Source organism: Podarcis vaucheri (assembly GCF_965113315.1).
Source record: "Podarcis vaucheri genome assembly, chromosome: 8".
Taxonomy (NCBI): Eukaryota; Metazoa; Chordata; class Lepidosauria; order Squamata; family Lacertidae; genus Podarcis; species Podarcis vaucheri.
The window spans coordinates 32,796,075-32,814,426 of record NC_138766.1 but is presented as its reverse complement, the minus strand read 5'-3'; the positions used below and the strand labels follow the sequence as shown (position 1 = coordinate 32,814,426).

The 18,352-nt window shown below is 40.9% G+C and overlaps 1 protein-coding gene across 5 annotated transcripts in view; it reads right to left on the bottom strand.

Annotated features, from left to right (window-relative positions):
- The window catches only part of ATXN1 (ataxin 1), a 142,189-nt gene that overhangs the window by 70,912 nt on the left and 52,925 nt on the right, over window positions 1-18,352 (bottom strand). The window lies entirely within an intron of this gene.

Sequence of the window (18,352 nt, the reverse complement as noted above, 5' to 3'; positions counted from 1 at the left end):
CCAAGTTTAATGACTGGCTGTGCTTGCAGTTTCAATTTCCATGCCACAACAGCTGAGATGGGACTTGCTTGGTAAACACATAAAACACATATGGCTCCACTACAGCAAAGTAATCCGCAAAGGTGGGGCTTTATATTGTCACGATATCGGCATTTTATCTGTGCTTCATTTAGTACACAGGGGTGAAGGGGCCACCCACACATAAGCGTGTGCATGGTCAGAGCTGTTATTTGGAATACGTCATAAGTCTGCATGGTACTGTACAATCTGAAGCAATAAGTGCACTGTACAATTCTGCAGTGCTGTGAAAATTTCCACTTGGCTATCATCCAGACCCACCCACTAAGAAAAACACTTACAGTATAAAGTGCAACAGCAGTTAAAGGGCATTCAGTATGTTCACAGATTCCCAGCTTCAATCCCGAATAAGGAGGATTGTTATATTTTACCTGAACCGTGACCCTAGTTTGTTTTTCCGTATTTGTTATACTACCTCCCAGATATAAGAGACACATATTCTGTGGTTCGGGAATTTCTGCTAGTGGATGTAAGGAAGATGACAAACATGCAACTTCTAAGTACCAAAGTAGAATTTCACCCTCTGGTCATTGTGCCAAATTACCTCTCCCCCCCCAGCGTGTACATTATGTGCAGGTACATGACTGAAGTGTGGTGAAAAGTATAAATACCAAACAGTTTGTTCACTAATATTTTGGAACAGGTGATGTGAGTTTATGGCTAAGGAAACAGCAAAATCTGCAGTTAAAATTCACCTAATTTTATGTCAGAATGTAAGAACCTTTGAAGTCATGTTATACTCTCAGATCATTGGTTCCACTGCAGTGCACTACAGAATATTCCTCAGGCACAGAATCCAACTGTGCTACTACTGCACAGAAGGATGCCCCAGCACAAAAGGTATCAAAGCGACTTACAATTATAAAAGCATACCTAAATACAAACCTTTAAAACACACACACACACACACAATTATTGACTGAAATGGCTCAGCCATCATCCTTCAATGACATCTGAAAGCAAAATGTTTGCAAAGGAAGTGGTATGTGTGGCAACAGAACTTGCTGGCAGGCCACTTCTCATATTGGCCCAATTGGTAAACTAATTGATGAACAGGACTGGGCCTTATGTATTTCCTCTACTGCAAGAAAGCTAACTAGTACAACTACAAAATTGAACCAGTTATGGTGGGTCTGTATCTTTCATTTCTTTAATTTAGCGTAAACAAGTTTTTCAACAGTAATAAAATTTGATGGAACATACCATGCTTCAAATTATAATATGAGAGACCAATGTATTAACAGTTGGAAATGATGTACCAGCAGCACTATAGCATTTTCCTTTGCAAGCAAAAGTATTTTGCTATGAGCAGAAGGGAGCTCCTAAGCTTGATCTGAACACCAGACAGCTGTGCCTAACAATGCTCTACTCTCTTGGTATTTGCACAATACCTCCCTCTTTCAGTCCTGTGAGGTGCTCTGTAATTTGGTTGTTCTAATTCACAGTTCAGGTAGCACTAATAAAAATGCAGTTACAAATGCCAGCAACCATGTTCCCATTTAATTTTTCATATTATCTCATCACTAATCCTTCATTCGCTTGTATACACTAGTTCACTTCCTCTTCTCTTTTGCATGGAATAAGCCTTAAACAGGTTGACTCATGTTCCAGTGACACCAGGGAGAGATGAAACAAGGCTTTTTTCAAGTGCATGCCATTCACATTATTTAATGTGCATAGTATGCATCATTTTCAACACGTTTCTAGGGTTCAAAGTAGTGAATTTGTTATCCTTTCCTTTAGCAGTAATACCACCACCACCACAATTGGTATTTAACAGAGTAAGACCCACTGAAATTAATGGACATTACATACAGGTCCTGCTATTGGAACACTCATTATCCGAAATTTCAGTTATCCAAACCCAAAGAATTATATCTAAACCTTGCTACACGAACAGCTGATTCAGATACCCAAACTACCTGTGTTTCCCCGCTTCCTTACTTATTTGTGTTTTGCTGGTTGCGAGACAGGCATACTGGGCAAAAATCATGGCGGCAGAGATATCAGACAAATCAGGCAGCGTGAGAGATCAGACAGGGAGTAGTTTTTCCTCTGTTTTTGCTGGTTGGCTGCAGCAGTTTGGGGCAGAAACCAAGGAAGGAGAGAGATCGGACAAATCACAGATTAGAAATATTCCCATAGAAAATAATGGAAATCATCAGCTTGTTATGTGAACTGTCACCAAATGAATGATTTCCTGGGAACGCACTGTGTTTAGACAGTGGAACCTGCATGTAGTAACTTAGTGTCATTAATTCCAATGGGCCAACTCCAAGTAGGACCACAACCAAATACATTTGTGGATCACTTATTTCTATTCCAAGTATGAAACACACACTGCTCATCATTAATGCATAAGCTGCACTAAATTTAATTTAAAATTCCAGGGTTCACTCCACACCCCACTGCTGAAAGCTAGAGACACACAGGGGCCACAATTCAACAAAGAGTTAACTGAAGCTCATTCATTGGGTTCAACTTTGTGTTGCACTGTGGTCAGGCATCTTATTACCTGCTCTAAACACTGCTAGTACAATGATTACCCGGTGTCTATGATTAAGCAGTGTCTATTTATTAAATTTGTTAGTTGCTTTATACTGTCCAGGGCAACCGAAAGTGACTTATAACTAAACAGAATTCCCAGAAGAGATATGGATACTCCCATCTGCCTAGGATGTAAAGGCTGCCATATTGCACAGTGCAGCCCAAGGTAGAAAACCCACAGCCCTCAAGTTGTTGTTGGACTACAATTGCCATTAACCTTGACTACTGGCCATGCTAGCTGCTTCCAAACCTCCGCTCAGTGGGCTGCTATCAAGCTAAGTGCATTGTGTCTCAGGAAAGCTACCCATTCTAAACTGAGGCCCCTCAGCATCTCATATTAACTGAGATATGAGGAGCATAAGACACATCTAAGGTAAAGGTAAAGGGAGCCCTGACCATTAGGTCCAGTCGTGACTGACTCTGGGGTTGCGGCGCTCATCTCGCTTTATTGGCCAAGGGAGCCGGTGTACAGCTTCCGGGTCATGTGGCCAGCATGACTAAGCCACTTCTGGCGAACCAGAGCAGCGCACGGAAATGCCGTTTACCTTCCCGCCGGAGTGGTACCTATTTATCTACTTGCACTTTTACGTGCTTTCGAACTGCTAGGTTGGCAGGAGCTGGGACAGAGCAACGGGAGCTCACCCCGTCGCGGGGATTCGAACCACGACCTTCTGATTGGCAAGTCCTAGGCTCTGTGGTTTAACACATCTAGGTGGAGCCTATTAGACAAAAACTACTTTCCCGCAATTTCTGACATGAAGAGGTGGTCAGAAGAAGAAAACTTATGTGTACAGAGGAACCTGAGTGAGAGGCAAAAGGGAAGGTGGAAAAACTGGCAGTTGATTTCTGTTCACAAATAAGCTATTAAATCCCGTTAAAGTCAATGGACTCTAAGAAGCCTCAGCAAGATTGCAGCTTACAATAACTTGTACCTTTTTATTGCGGGGGTCAGCTGTTTTGTTGACATAACCAGCTATTATTAAAATATCAGAAGTCCAATACAGGAAGAATTCAAAAACCTGAATTAAAAAAAGACCATTTTTGCATCCACCTACTCACAGTACTTAGCACTTTTTATACACGCAGAAGTTCTGCTGGGCTAGATAATAGGAGCTGTCAATTCAATTTCACAACGTGCTTATTCCCAGGAGTATTTCATTGTTTTAGCATTTTATTTTATTTTTAAAAAGAGATCTCTTATTTTGCTTAGTATTTTTTTTAAAGTACTATTAATGGCCAATTCTAATCCATTCCCCTCAAAAATTAAAAAAAAAACCCAAGACTTTCCACTCTGAAGTTAGCAGCATGATCAGATTGATTTGCATTAGGCAAGGATGCTAAACTGCTGACCAGCCGATAGCATGTGGCTTTATGTCATCTGGCTCCTGTGACTATAGGTACAGTGAGTGCTCCTTGCACAGAGAGGCCATCAGGCTCACAGAAGCAAGAAAGGAATAAGCAAGCCAAACCCAGCTTAGCTGAGAGCTTCATCTTTCACCCTTTCCTCATCATGTCATATTCCCCAAGCCTTGCATCATTATTTATAAGCTGAAGTTCAGGGCCCAAACAACGCCCCCCCCCAAAGCAATGTACAAAATTCAGAAAAATATAGTAATATACAAAATCAAAGTTACAACCTCTTATTAAAAATGGAGGACCAGCATTAAAACACCCCCCCACAAAGCACATGTTGTAAATAACTATGATAGATTTATCATAGTAATTTACAACATGTGCTTTTGGGGGGGATGTTTTAAGCTCTCTCTTATTGACACAGAGATAGGGGGGTCACAAGTCTTTCCAGTGGCACTGAGTATCCCATGTGGAGGGAACATTCCTCTTTGCTATGACCTGGTGTCTCATTTGTACGCTTGAGTAATACCCTCCTCTTCCTTCATTCACCATGCCAGGAATATAATTCACAAGTGAGCACATGCCCCTCAAGGTTTGGAGTTGATGACAGGAGGACTTCTGCATCTATGTTTCTGAGTCCCCTTGGGCAAGATATCTGAAGCTGGTTCCCTCAAAATATGAGAGACAAGGAGAGAACTGGGTCTCTCCTGCTGCTTTCAGCCTTCTCTTAAAAAATCCTGGTACATTTTTTTAAAAACCACCACCAACAACCCACCCCTGTTTAGGTTCCTGATATTAAAGGAGTTTTAATTTGCTTAGAGTCTTCTACAAAACATGAGACAGAGAGCCTCTCTCGTTACAAAATAATGGAAGGGTGCAAAGTTGCCACTCTTTCACATTCTGTGAACTGGATAAGACACTGAGTGCAAACTAATATTTCATTCAGTAATTCTCCAATGTATAGGGGGGCAGGGAGTATATGTCTCTCATATGCAAGAGGCTGTCCATGTCCCACTCTTGAGCCCCCCGTCTTAACTTCTAACCTTCTACACCTCCAAACTAAGTATTATTTTCCACTTCCAATTCTTGAACAAAAGGTTATGTGACAGATGTTGATAGTTGAAACAGAAGAACAAACATCTCTTTAAAAGATGTTTCTCATTTATTTCTAATTATTGTTAGACTGCAATAAAAATTGCTTAAAGTAGCTTATTACTTCTTCTCAAAAGCACGTCAAGTGCAAGTAGATAAATAGGTACTGCTCCGGCGGGAAGGTAAACAGCGTTTTTGTGTGCTGTTCTGGTTCACCAGAAGCGGCTTAGTCATGTTGGCCACATGACCTGGAAGCTGTCTGCGGACAAACGCTGGCTCTATCGGCCGATGGAGCGAAATAAGCACGCAACCCCAGAGTTGTCCGCGACTGGACCTAACGGTCAAGGGTACCTTTACCTTTTTACAATTAAGAATATTGCTGTAATCAAGAGATTCCAAATGTAGAAAATATGGAAAAAAATTTGTCCCCCAATCTCAAGCAAAATTGTTTTGATGCAAATTCCACTGAATTCGTTAGAATTAGAAACAAGAATGATCAACCTCAATTTAAATACCATTAACTAATAATAGGTTCAAATACATGTGCACAGGCAACCATACTTGGGACTTGATAGGTATTATAGGAAATATAATATGGCTACGTTTTGAAAAAGTAGTTAACAGAAAAGGTTGGAAATCCAGTTTGTGAAACCTTTGATATATAAAGTGATGCAACAAGTGTTTTAGCTCAATGTCAAAGCAAAGTATAAGCAACAACAGTTAACAGACCCTGTTGCTAATTTACTACATGCAGCGACATGAGCAGAACAATGATTACTCTGTGTAGAGTATTTCCTGCTAAATACTCCACCCAACAGTCAATGTCTCATATTTAAACACAAGATTAACAGAGAGAGAGGAAAAGATGCAATAAAACGCACAGCTGGCATTTCTACTTTATAAACTAACTAACCCACATCAAAAGGTGTTCCCCTCTAGCGCTTCAGCAGGTAATCTTCGGATTTACTGCCAAGTGCTACTCCTGATTCTTAGCGCTCATTGTTTGAAACCGCTGGAATTTATGGTAAAGGGAAGTGTAGTCTCAGTAATATCTTTAGGGTACATCACCTTGAACTGGTTGTTTAGAAGATGATGAATCAATGATGATGATAGCAATAATAGTACAGAGGATACTAGTGTTGTTGTTTTTAAAGGATTGCAAATGCATGTAAAGATTTGCGATGGTTACCTCTGAGAGCAACTGCCATAGGAATTCAGTGATTCACCCACATTTAGTTTCAAATGAACCTCTTCGAACCTTCCCCCCAATCAATAGGTGAGATAGCAGTTTTGAGTTGAATAAGGGAAAGGTGCAAGCAGCCTGTCGCTGACCCATTCCTTCCAATCTAATTTGACTCAGGCTGATTTTACTGAGGGCTGGGGGGAGACACCAGATGAAGTGGGGGAGAGGGAAAACAGAACTTCATCTAATGTGTAATTAGAACCATCTGATGTCATCTTCATAACAGAAGTTTCATTCCTCGAATAATTTGCAATTAGACAGGCAAATGCACTGAATGGATTTATTATACCAATGAGGCCATTTCTAGCACTGGTAGAGTCCTACTAAAATCAAAACAGAGCCCAAACACCAAGCAGAGCTCTTACTTCTTATCTGAAAAGGGACGGGTGGTGGTGGTTATTCAGTGAAAGAATATGATACATCCATTGTCCTTGCTTTTCTATCTTAAGCATTGAAATGCTTTTACAGTCCTCTTTTTCCTATGTCCAGAAAAAGAAAGAAAGAAAGAAAGAAAGAAAGAAAGAAAGAAAGAAAGAAAGAAGAAAATCTAGCACTCTGGAGTCTGCTGTGATATATAACTATAATTCATTTTAAAATACTAATTTTAAAAGTTCACTAAAAATCTGCTATGTCTATTTATTTGGAAAGCGTTTGAACTTTATTATAGGGTTGGAATGAGAGAGAGAGAGAGAGAGAGAGAGAGAGAGAGAATGAATTCCTGGGGACCAGCTTCTGTTTGCAATGCCATTCTGAACCTCTCCCCTAGTGACAGCTTCTGTTCGGCTGTGATCCTTTAAAAAAGAAGAAAAGGCAGAAATAGCAGCAAATCTTCAGTCAGCAAAGCTGCCTGCCTCAGAACCAGGGGCAGTGGGGTGGGGGCAGTATGGTGTTACATAGGGATGACTTAGAGAAAGATCTCTAAGACCTGGGGAATGGAACAGGAAAGATGTTCTGCCCCCCCCCCATGAAATGGTGCTAATGAACATCACGGCGCACGCGCGCACGCGCGCACACACACGCACACACACACATACATATTAACAGTGAACTCAAGAGTTATGGCAGGTATGTAGCCAAAACACATCTACTGACAGAAACAAGAGTGAGGCATCAGCATGCTTGGGAAATGTCAAGCTTTGTGGAAAGTAACCTATAGATAGTAAATACATATATATATTGGGCAAGGGCTAAGAAAACAAATCTCTGAGCATGCTCAACCACCACAGAATGTCAGAATCTCAAGGGAAGAGGTGGAGTATCTTGACAGAAGATATAGATGTGTCACACTGTGAACAGGAGCAGCTCATGCTAGAAATTTTTGTGGCAGGTCCTACTTGAATTCTTTTATTTTCCAGAGGCTTATGGCTTAGGTTTTTAATGTGGAGGGTGGGGAATGGCAGCTGGCAGGGTGGTGGTGCTTATTTGACTTCCCCATACAGAGGTCACTGCCGGTAAGGGCAAGGCAATAGGGAGGTCAGTGCAGTGCGGACACAGCGACAGGAATGCCAAATTAGCTTTGTTGCTGTACTTGCACCATGCTGGACTCCTCACCCCCCCTCCACCCCCCCTCACTGACTGCAACTTCCATACTGGAAAGCTGTGTAGGCAATACTGCCCTTTCTTGCTTTACCCCACCTGGGTAAGGAGTACCCCACTCCTGGGGAGGGGGAGAATATGTCAATAGTGTACAGAACACACATTCTGTTCCCTCACCATGGTTGTCATAATGGATCTAAATATATGTGGTGATGTGAGGGCAGATCTCTGGTAACTGTGGTAATAGTTTTTGTACTTCCATGATTCTCTACAGCTGCTGTTAGAATAACCTTTTCTTTGTTATGCCAGTCAAGTAGTGAAAGGAATAAAGGATACATACAGCATGTCCTAAGAGGCAGGAGGACACACACGTACGCAGAATGGAAATAAAATCTAGTTTTGGTTACCAAGGAGGTTAGAATCGCCTCCTCACAAGAGGGAAATCCTCACTTCTTGCCAAATTATATAAATTGGCAAGCCACACATACTATCTTTTTGAGGCATCGTAACACCCCAAAACTTCAATGACTAGCTCTGGCTCAACTCTATCTACTAGCCTGCTGACTTGGCATCTTCTTCTTTTGAATTTTTAGCCTGACTTAAATTACTTCCTGGAAGAAGTCAGTGTGCCGTGATTGGATACACAATTATCAGCTTCAGCTATGTCAGCTGTGCATAATGTGATTCCCACACAAGTTGCTGCTTTCTTTTCCAGCTAAGCTACTATGTATTTTAAGTAGCTAGCTAAACATTTTTAAGGAAACTATATATAGTGGTTATATTTTAAACCATCTCTGCTTCACTCTCCTAATAGAAAAGTAGTGTTCCAACAAACATATGTATGTGCATGTGCGCACGCGCTTCTGTGTGTGCACACACCCGAAAGAGATGCATGCTTTACTGCATAATGTGGAATCTGGCATTGGGTTGGCTCCTAAGACAACTTGAGGAAGTTTGTGGAATACAGGTGTCCTTCCCTGCCTTCTCAAAGCAGCCCCAGGACAACTCACTCCACATTTTTATGGAGGATCCCCTTGACACCTCCCCCATCCCGGATATGGTTTTATTTGGGGGGTGGGGTGCATAGGGAGGAGGAGAGTACAAGAAGTCTTCTTTCCATATACTTCCTTAATGTCTTACGATCCAAGCCACCAACATTTTGTTTTACTACATACGATAATGAACAAGGAAAATTTCCACAAAGAATCTGGTGAAAGAAAAGAAGCATCAGGATTCTAATTTACCCAAACAACTAGTTGTTGCCTATTGCTCTGAGCAACTACTGGTAACTGGGAGTACATAAAACTGGCAAATTCTCATATTTTTTTGTAAGCATACGACACTATTTTGTATTTCTTACGTCCTTCCACATATTGCAAAAAAAAGAAAAGAAGTATAACTAACAAGTTACTAAACTAGTTCATTAATGTAGAATGGTACATAAACAAATATCTAGGCTAAGTGCTGGAAGATACAATTGGCAGACTCACACATATGTCTGTTGATGGGTTGTACCACTTCACACAGGTCATCAAATGCTGAAATGCTCCCCTAATAAACTCTCTGCATATACAAGGTGGCATGTCAAGGAGACTGCTGGAGGCGATTTTAATAAAATGAAATGTTTTTACAGATATAGTGACATTACTGTTTAAATTTCATACAGCTCTGTGAGGACAATGTGTACACCTGCATTGTGAACCACTACAAAGCAGCGTTTTCCTGCTTTTAATCTCCTGCCACCAGCATATTTTATATTGGAAAGGACCATCGTTCCCAAAAAGAGAGAGAGAAAGCGCTTCCTTTTCTATAGACATGCTAATGCACCTGCTCAAAACTACATCCATTTACAAGTGATCAAAAGGCATATTAGATACTATATGCAAATCTGGAAATATATGCAAATGTACATTCACTCCTAGCCAGTCCTTCAAATTTAAAATTAGTCTCTACCAAGCGCACTACGTAGCATATTACAGGCATTCACAAGGGAGCCTGATGCCACAAGAGAGGTTAAGAGATATTCTTCAAATCAATTGTAATTTGCTTCACCTCATCAGTTGCTGCATAAGGGGAATATGGTTTGTTTGTTTATGCTGTCCATATGCTGATTTTTGATAAATTTTCAAAGCGGTATGCAAAAAAAATGAAAGTATTGTTCATGCCACCCCAATCTCTGAGCGATGCAAGATTCCAGGGGTTCCAGGTGCATATTTCCTATTCGAAATGAGGCACAGCAAAGACACTTTGTGTCTTTATGATATATGGGTTATTTACATATACCTGAGCCTATGGTGGAGGGTTCACAACATTAACAACCCAAAAGGGTCTTATTTCTACCACAGCTGCAGCCTTGGATATAAGCAGAAATCAGCCATGGCTCTCTCTCTGCCTTTTTCAGTCTGCAACTCATTTTCCCCTTCTAGGTCACATCATAACCAACTCTGCTGTAAACTCTGGCATTTGTCTTTCTAACTATCTAAGAGGGACCCCACCCATTTGATAGCGGTTCGAATCCCCGCGACGGGGTGAGCTCCCGTTGCTCAGTCCCATCTCCTGCCAACCTAGCAGTTCAAAAGCACGTCAAAGTGCAAGTAGATAAATAGGTACCGCTCCGGCAGGAAGGTAAACGGCGTTTCCGTGCGCTGCTCTGGTTCGCCAGAAGCGGCTTGGTCATGCTGGCCACATGACCCAGAAGCTGTATGCTGGCTCCCTCGGCCTATAGAGCGAGATGAGCACCGCAATCCTAGAGTCGGTCATGAATGGACCTAATGGTCAGGGGTCCCTTTACCTTTACAGAGCCCCCTCTCCTTGCTTTCCTAATGACCCATCACCTTTCCTTTTGTTTCTTTAATGGCTCATCACCCAATTTGATACCTCATGAAGAAGCTAGCCTGGCTTATATTTTAACACTTTCTGCGTCCTGGGGTTAAAAAGGTCTGGCACCCAGTTTAACACTTCAAGTTTTGATTAAATTGTAACACTTACTGGTTCTGGGAATTTAGGGGAGTCTGGCAACCCCAAACTCACAGCACTACAAATATTAAAACAAAACCCAAACAGAAACAGCAGAGCAGTAAAACACAAAAATCAGAGCAACAGATAAAATGAAAAGGCCTTGGAAAATAAAAAGGTTTCAGCTCAATGCCAAAAACGCATGAGTTGGCAGTAGGGGGCTGGGTCACATTCCAAAAGGAGAGCCAAAATGATTGAAAAGGCTCTCCCTGTAGTAGCCACGAGCCTAACATCCAAAAACAAGGGTGTCCAGTGAAGGATCTATGATTATGTTCTTGACATATTACTGGTTGATGTAGGAAAAGATAATTCTTCAACCACCCAGCAGCTCTTCAGATACCAGCACTTTTAATTGGGCCCCAAAATGGACTTGCACCCAGTGAAGCTGTTCTCATCAATTAATCCCAATAATCCAGCAGCTATGTTCTGCACTAAATGGATTGGATAACATTGGAAATTGCCAATCAATCTATTGGTAGTTACCTTGATAATCAAATATGGTAATCTACTGGTAGTCTAACCCAGATAATCAAATCAGGCAGATGGTGAAGTGTGGCCTGCTAGAGGACAGAGCCTGCCTTTTCAAAGCAAGAAGTATTCCCAGTAACACAGAGTCTGAATGAATGAAAAGAATGGCTTAATAACTGACCAGGGATGAAGTGCTAACCCCCCCCCCCAAAAAAAATCAGTATTTTAAAATTGCAATATTAATGGCTACCTTTTTGTAACAAGAGGGGCTAAAATCATTTCAAAACAGGGGGAAATAGGGTTGATAACATTCCGTAGAAGGAAGTACTGTAACTCAGATTTCGGGTCTTTTTAATTGGAAAACAATATGGGCTTTCTCGATACAGAGGGCTCTTCACTTATCACTTTGCCATCCTTGGCATGAATTGCAAGCCAAGGTTCTGCAAACAATTAACAGCATTAAAATGTAACAATCCTGGCACAATGTGGCAATGTATGGAAAATGTCATCAACCAGGAGGCAATTAGCAGCCAGTCTGAACAGCACAAGCAGAAGGGAGTGGTTTCCTAACAAAACTGGCCTTGTGGGGGGAAAACTAAGACATTTTTCTCTTACAAAACACAGCATTCTTTGTAAACAATAAGCTTATATTTCTTGTCGTTTTAAAGACTCCTGCGGATCTTTATGAAAGAATTACCCTGATAGAATCAGACTTTTCTCTCTTTTTGCGTTTCCAGCAATGTTTTCCCTCAATGTTAAGTTGCCAAGTAAATCCATTCAAAAGTATTCTTTTCTGTTACTCTTATACCAGCTATATAAAACTTGTTAAGCCGAACTACAGGCTGCCTTCACTACATAGGCTGTACCTTTAAGGGCAGCATTTTGGTTCCTCCCCCCCAAATGTGCCAGATCAGGACCACAGTGGTGGAATGTGGGTGAGGATGGGAAGATTTAAAGCCTACCCCAGCATAGTTCCAATCCAGATTGGAACCCTTGTGCCGGCAATTTATGAAGAGAAAAACCCAGCACATAAAGGTACAGCTCCATAGCTAATGTAGTAAAATGTAGTTTGGATCTCAAGAGTTGCGGTGTTTGCCTGCCTCTCTTAACTATGGAAATCTGTCGATGTTCTTCTCAATACTTTACTCTTCAAAATCACTGTGTGCGCGCGCTGTGAATTGGTGCACTTTAAAAGTTAACTGCTTCTCAAAGAACTGTTTAAAAACTGACATCTCCAACCACATTTCAAGTTCAAGGTTGGGGGTGGGAGGGTGGGGGGAGAAATGCTACTTTACAAAGTCTCATCGGTTTCTACAGATGTGCCTGTCTCTTTCTTTTATTATACTTGACAGCCAATCTGTTGGAAATGATTTGTGCAGAAATTTAGTTCAAATTACTTTATAACTAGCCATTTATGAGAAAATGCATTTTTCTGTGTCATAAACTGAAAATGAGAGGCTTTTATCTCTTCTTCTTTAAAAGAAAACAACAGCTGGTATTAAAACAAATCAAAGGCTAGTAATAGCGTGGTCTCACCATCCAAAGCTCCCTTACATTCTGTCAGGCACTCAGAATATTTTCAGACAAGGATGGATGGTGCAATGACCTTTCCTGTAAATGTTACTATAATTTTCAGATATTGTGGCAATATTTCCTTTCTTTGCTGTGATTCACCAGCGTTCTTGTTAGCTATGAAAAGTACTTAAGAAATAGACTTGATTTCACACTCCATAGCTAACTCGAGTGTGGGGCAATCATGTTGAGTTTTCTTCTTATCTCATGGAGAAAGGGTTAAAGGGAAGTGTGAGAGAAAGCTCTTCAACTTTACTTTATTATATCATAATAGATACATTACAGGTGGTGACCATTTTGCGCAGGGGTTCTGTTCCTAGTCCCCGCGTGCATTGGCAGAGGATATGCAAGCAAGCCTCGCTCCTGTTCCCCCCGCCGGGCATTCTGCCTTCTTCTGGGTCCAAAAGGACCCATGCGTTGGCAATCACACATCATTCAACTTGGCAATGGGTAGGATGAGAGGAGCAGAGAGAAGGCAGAAGATTTCCCACCATAAACCAAGAATTCCTAACTCCTGCCAATCCCTGCCATCAGAGGGGGGAGAAGTGTGGTTTTCTGTCTGGTCCTCAGGAATGGCACTGCTTCCAACACAAAACATTACTATTAACAAGAATCAGAGAGATAACATGGAAGAAATCCTTACTGTAACTTGTTTTATGCAAAGTCAGTTGGCTGAGTATCAAAACAAAAAGACTGCACTGAGCAGTTTATTTCCCTCCTTACTGCAATAAACCGATGATTTGTGGATAAAGCAAGCTACTTTAAAAAAACAACAGATTTTACTTGTTCATGAAATTCTTTTCATAACGTTTGTACTTTTGCTTTGGGTGGGAGGAAAAAAACCTGATCTCAGATGTGCCAATGCTAACTGCACATTCAGCAAAGTCAAATGCTAGAAAGATTCTTCAGAAACAGAAGTTATGTCCTGTTAGTCAATTTGGTAGATGAGCAAAATGAGTCACAGGCGCACTTGGTAAACCCTTGCTGTGTTTTGGTACTGACTCACTTAGCAGAGAGACTGCTTGTAGTAGGTCTATTGTTCTAGTTGCCTGAAAAGTTGCACATACACACACTGCTCTTTTCAGCTTCCAGTCACAGCAAGGAGTGGCACTCCTACCTAGAGTATTCCGGGGGGGGGGGGGAGATACTAAATAAAAAAATAATAATGCTGAAATCTGGTGCTGCTAAAGTTGGGTCAGACTGACAGGAAGGAAGTCCCAACCACCTGTCAAATGTGGCTCACAGAGGGTTGGCCACAATTAGATCAAATTTGCTGCCCAAAACACATTTCCCACCTCTGGTATACAATATTTTATGTGTGATTGCAACATGAAGTTTCATAAAGGCACCTTGTTATTTTTAATCATATAATTCATTAATTAATAATACAGGTAGTTCCCACCACCACCGATTTCCTCTTGTAATAGCCCCTTTAATTGAATTTGCTTTTTTTAAAAAAATCTCACTGCAACATGGGGGTTGAATATTTAATTGAGGTATTAACTGTGACCTCAAGATGTCTTTATTGGTTAGCTGTTGCCAGTTCAGTTATGACTTTTTTTTGCCTCAACAAACATCACTTGCCTGTTCAGTCAGGTCTGAAGAGATCCTTTGTCAGTTCTTCAGTCTACTCTGGATTTTGCTATCCTGAATATTTGGAGGTCCTCTGCAAATCTGGCTATTTTACAGCCCAGCCCTAACTACAAATAACTGATAAAGAAGAACACTTGTTCCAATACAGTTCCTTGAAGAAGCTGGCTGTTTTCCTATCTCCACTGTGAGAACTGTTTCCTGTTCCTTTCTGCTCTTGCTGTATTCAACTGACAGCTACAGGCTGTAGTTTTGTGCACACTATACTTTTACTTTTATCTTTGCACACTGTGTGGGTAACAAGCCCTACAAAATAAACTGGGGCTTACTTTCGAGTTAATGCGCACAGCACTGCACAATTAAACTGTTGTATTTTGCCATGGTAGCATGTTGGGACACACACTTGCTATTTGGATTTCTTGCCATAGGCAACAAAATGTCTTAGGCTGGTCTTGTCCTGGTATGTTTCAAAATAACACCTGGACTTTTATGACACAACTGAAGTGAGTAGTTTTAACACTACTAAAATACTCGCTGTAGCATAGAACTAGTATTAAAAGACCATCCCTTGAAAGATCCTTTAGGCAAATGAAAGCACAACACTTTGGGCTTGGATACCCCTACAGAAACAACTTCCTCCACACATCTTAATTCACCAGATAAGAATGCTGTGATACACGAAAAAGGAAAAACAGCACTAAGGCAGAATACTGAAATCACGAGGATAATTACGCAGACAGAAATAGTAGTTGTAAGAAATCAGTATATATGAGCAATATATGTCAATTAGAAAGGAAAAGGAGAAAAGGAAGACTGTGCCTCTGGTTTGATCAACTGGCAACACACACACACACATCATCATCATCATCCTCATTGGTTGTCATGTGTCCTTTTTTTCCAGGACACGTCTTCTTTTTCAGGGATAAAATTTCTGTTTCTGGCAATACTTTCTGGATAAGACATAGACGTAACTGGTGGTTGAAGACTTGCTTTCCTCTTCTCTTTTCCTGCCCCCCTCAACGGTATAGCACAGCTTCTATAGCATACATATAGTAAGGGTATTTAAAATGAGTGTCATCATAGCGTCCTCTTTTTGCTCTTCAAAATATGGCAACCCTATCACAAATGCTTAACACACATGCATCAACAGCCTCACCTCTCATGATGTAGAGGTTGCCTGTGCCTGATTCAGCAACAACACTATCTGAAATATTTAAGCCACATTCCTGAAACTGAATTATCGGAAGGATTTGTACTACATGTCCACCTTCTAACTAGTTGCATGGTGACAGGGGAATTGGGAGAATTGTCCAGTATCATAAATACAGGCTTCCACTGAACGAAGGCAACTCATTCAGTTAATACAAAAAAGAGCTACTCTCACATACAGCTAGAAGATGCTAAACATACTGGTTTAATTCAGATGCAATGACAAGGCACAGTTTAGCAATCAGAAGTGCCCCCTATAGGTTGATATAATCCACCTTGCACTTCCTAGATAGGATTGCTATGCTTTCCAGTTAGTGAAACTATGATTACAATTGGTGTCCAAAACCATAGTTTGAAAGCATGATTATGAGGAGTTTCCAAATGGCAATTTGAAGGTTGAGGACACACGGGGTAGCCCCACCCCTGAGGCTATGCATTCCTCCTTTGGTGTCCATGCATACTGGGTTGCAGATTCCAGGAAAGTCTTCATGTACACTAATCTGCGTGCTAATACCTCTTCACTACAGACATTCATTCAGTATGCAGAGATGTCTAGCAGAATGACCCGTAGACCCTGTACAACTTTTATTACACAAATACAATTAAATTGTTCTATTATAATTATCCACATGAGTAACTGGTAAGGAATCTCCAATTCTAGTCTCCATTAACTGCTTGCTGTTTTGAAGAACACTGCTTCTAATCCTACTATCACAGAGTCAGATGAAGCAAGTAAGCTTAATCATCAATGGCTTTCCAGGTCAGGTCATTGATCTACACTAAAAATGCTAGAATCCTTTCAGCACTTGTAAATGCAATTCTATCTTGGTAATTAAGCTAAATACCAAGCTCACATATTTCTCTAATATGCCATTCTTGGTACAATAAATAATGCAGAACAGCAGAGATCTGGCAGTGGTCCACACCATTATATCAAATGCAACAAGGACTATTTTGTCTCCAAGTATCTGCACCGACATACATCTTCAGCAATGGAAATTTTGGCTTTATCGCCCAGACTCAGTTCAGCTGGAACCCTGCATGTGCCTCAAGACTGTATTATTTGGCTTTGCTCTGAGCAATGACAGCATCAATGTAGTGATCAAGGAAAGCCCTTGTGCTATCACCCTACACTGGTCAGCACATGCCAGACACAAGCAGGAAGGTGCACCTTAGCCCAATTAATTGGAATTTAATCCATATCTAAAATAAACAACACTAATAATAATAATCAGTTTTAACTTCCCTTTGTTATTAAAGAGTTTCTAACAGTATCTAACCTTAATTAATCCGAAGTATCGTTTTTGCATTTCCTGAGAGGGCCAACCCTCTTTTCAGACCTTGCCAAAAATATAATGAATAGGCACAGATGCCCTAATAGGTGGGCTTGCACCCTGCAGCACCACACTTAAATGGCATGACTCAGTCTGTCCCAAGAAAGTTGCCATCTACTTGCAGTGTAATGACATTTAAGCCTGAATGCCAGACCTTTGTGAAAAAGCTCTTTCAGATTCAGAGTGAGGTTGTGAAACAACTTTTTTTGTAACTGGGTACACAAGGCATCCCTAACCTGATCAGCTTTCCAGGATAATACCAGAAATTGTTTCCAGACTTGACCTGACCCCCCCCCAAACCCGGTTCTTTTTCCACCATGAAAAGCCTTAGGAACAGGCTTAGGAAGTGAAGGCAGATGACTAGTATAACTAGTCATACAAACACATATACAAAAAGGGCAGTGAAAGTCAGAGAGGGGGAAAACAGGCCCATACTGAAGGATGTTAGCAGCCTAAAGGCAATCCTGGGCATTTCAAAATTTGGACCACTACTTTAAAATATGTCCAATAAAATGTTAGCAAGAATTATACTTGCGAGTGTGAGAATAAAGGCATGTATATCTGGTGGCAAGTTTATCTTTACTGAGCAGCTAAACTTACTGCCAAACAAAACCTGAGGCTGAATTATTGTTTAATATTAACATAATTTGATCAAAAGATGCCCAAGATTATTTGGCTGCCCTGCACTGAAATCTCTTCCTGCTTTAGTTCTCATGCGAAATACTTCAAAAGGCTATTCTTATCAATAGAGAATCCTTGAACCTAACCTTCCGTTACGGGAGAAAGCCACATTTTGAATTCAGCATTTTCTGAAGAGAGAATTTTTCACTTAAGATTTTAGGCTGCCTGAGATCTACCAGCGACAGCGATGGCAATGATGGAAATGTTATCAATCTCAACATTAAAATTACAAAAGCTTCATGTCAATTGCCAGGCAAATGCAGCTATTATTTTTACGTTAGCAGGAACCAAAATGCTGTATGACACTAGCCCATTTTGGCATGAAATTTTAACCCAAGTTCTGTATACGGTAAGATGTGTCACAGAGAAAACCATTATTCCTAGACTATAGTAACATATCCCCAAACATCTTAGCTGTGTTCAGGCGTTTGCCTGAAAACGTGGTGCTTAAAAGCACATGTACGATCTCTGACCCCAGCACCCCTGTTGCCTCACCCATTAATTCTCCAGCTCCCTTGCCCCCGTTCCCCCTTTAAAATATTTGTTTTAAGGCAAATGCTTCAACCCACCTCTTAGGTCCCCAATAATGTGCCTAGGAGACAAAGCCGGACAAACATAAACACACCCAGTGGGT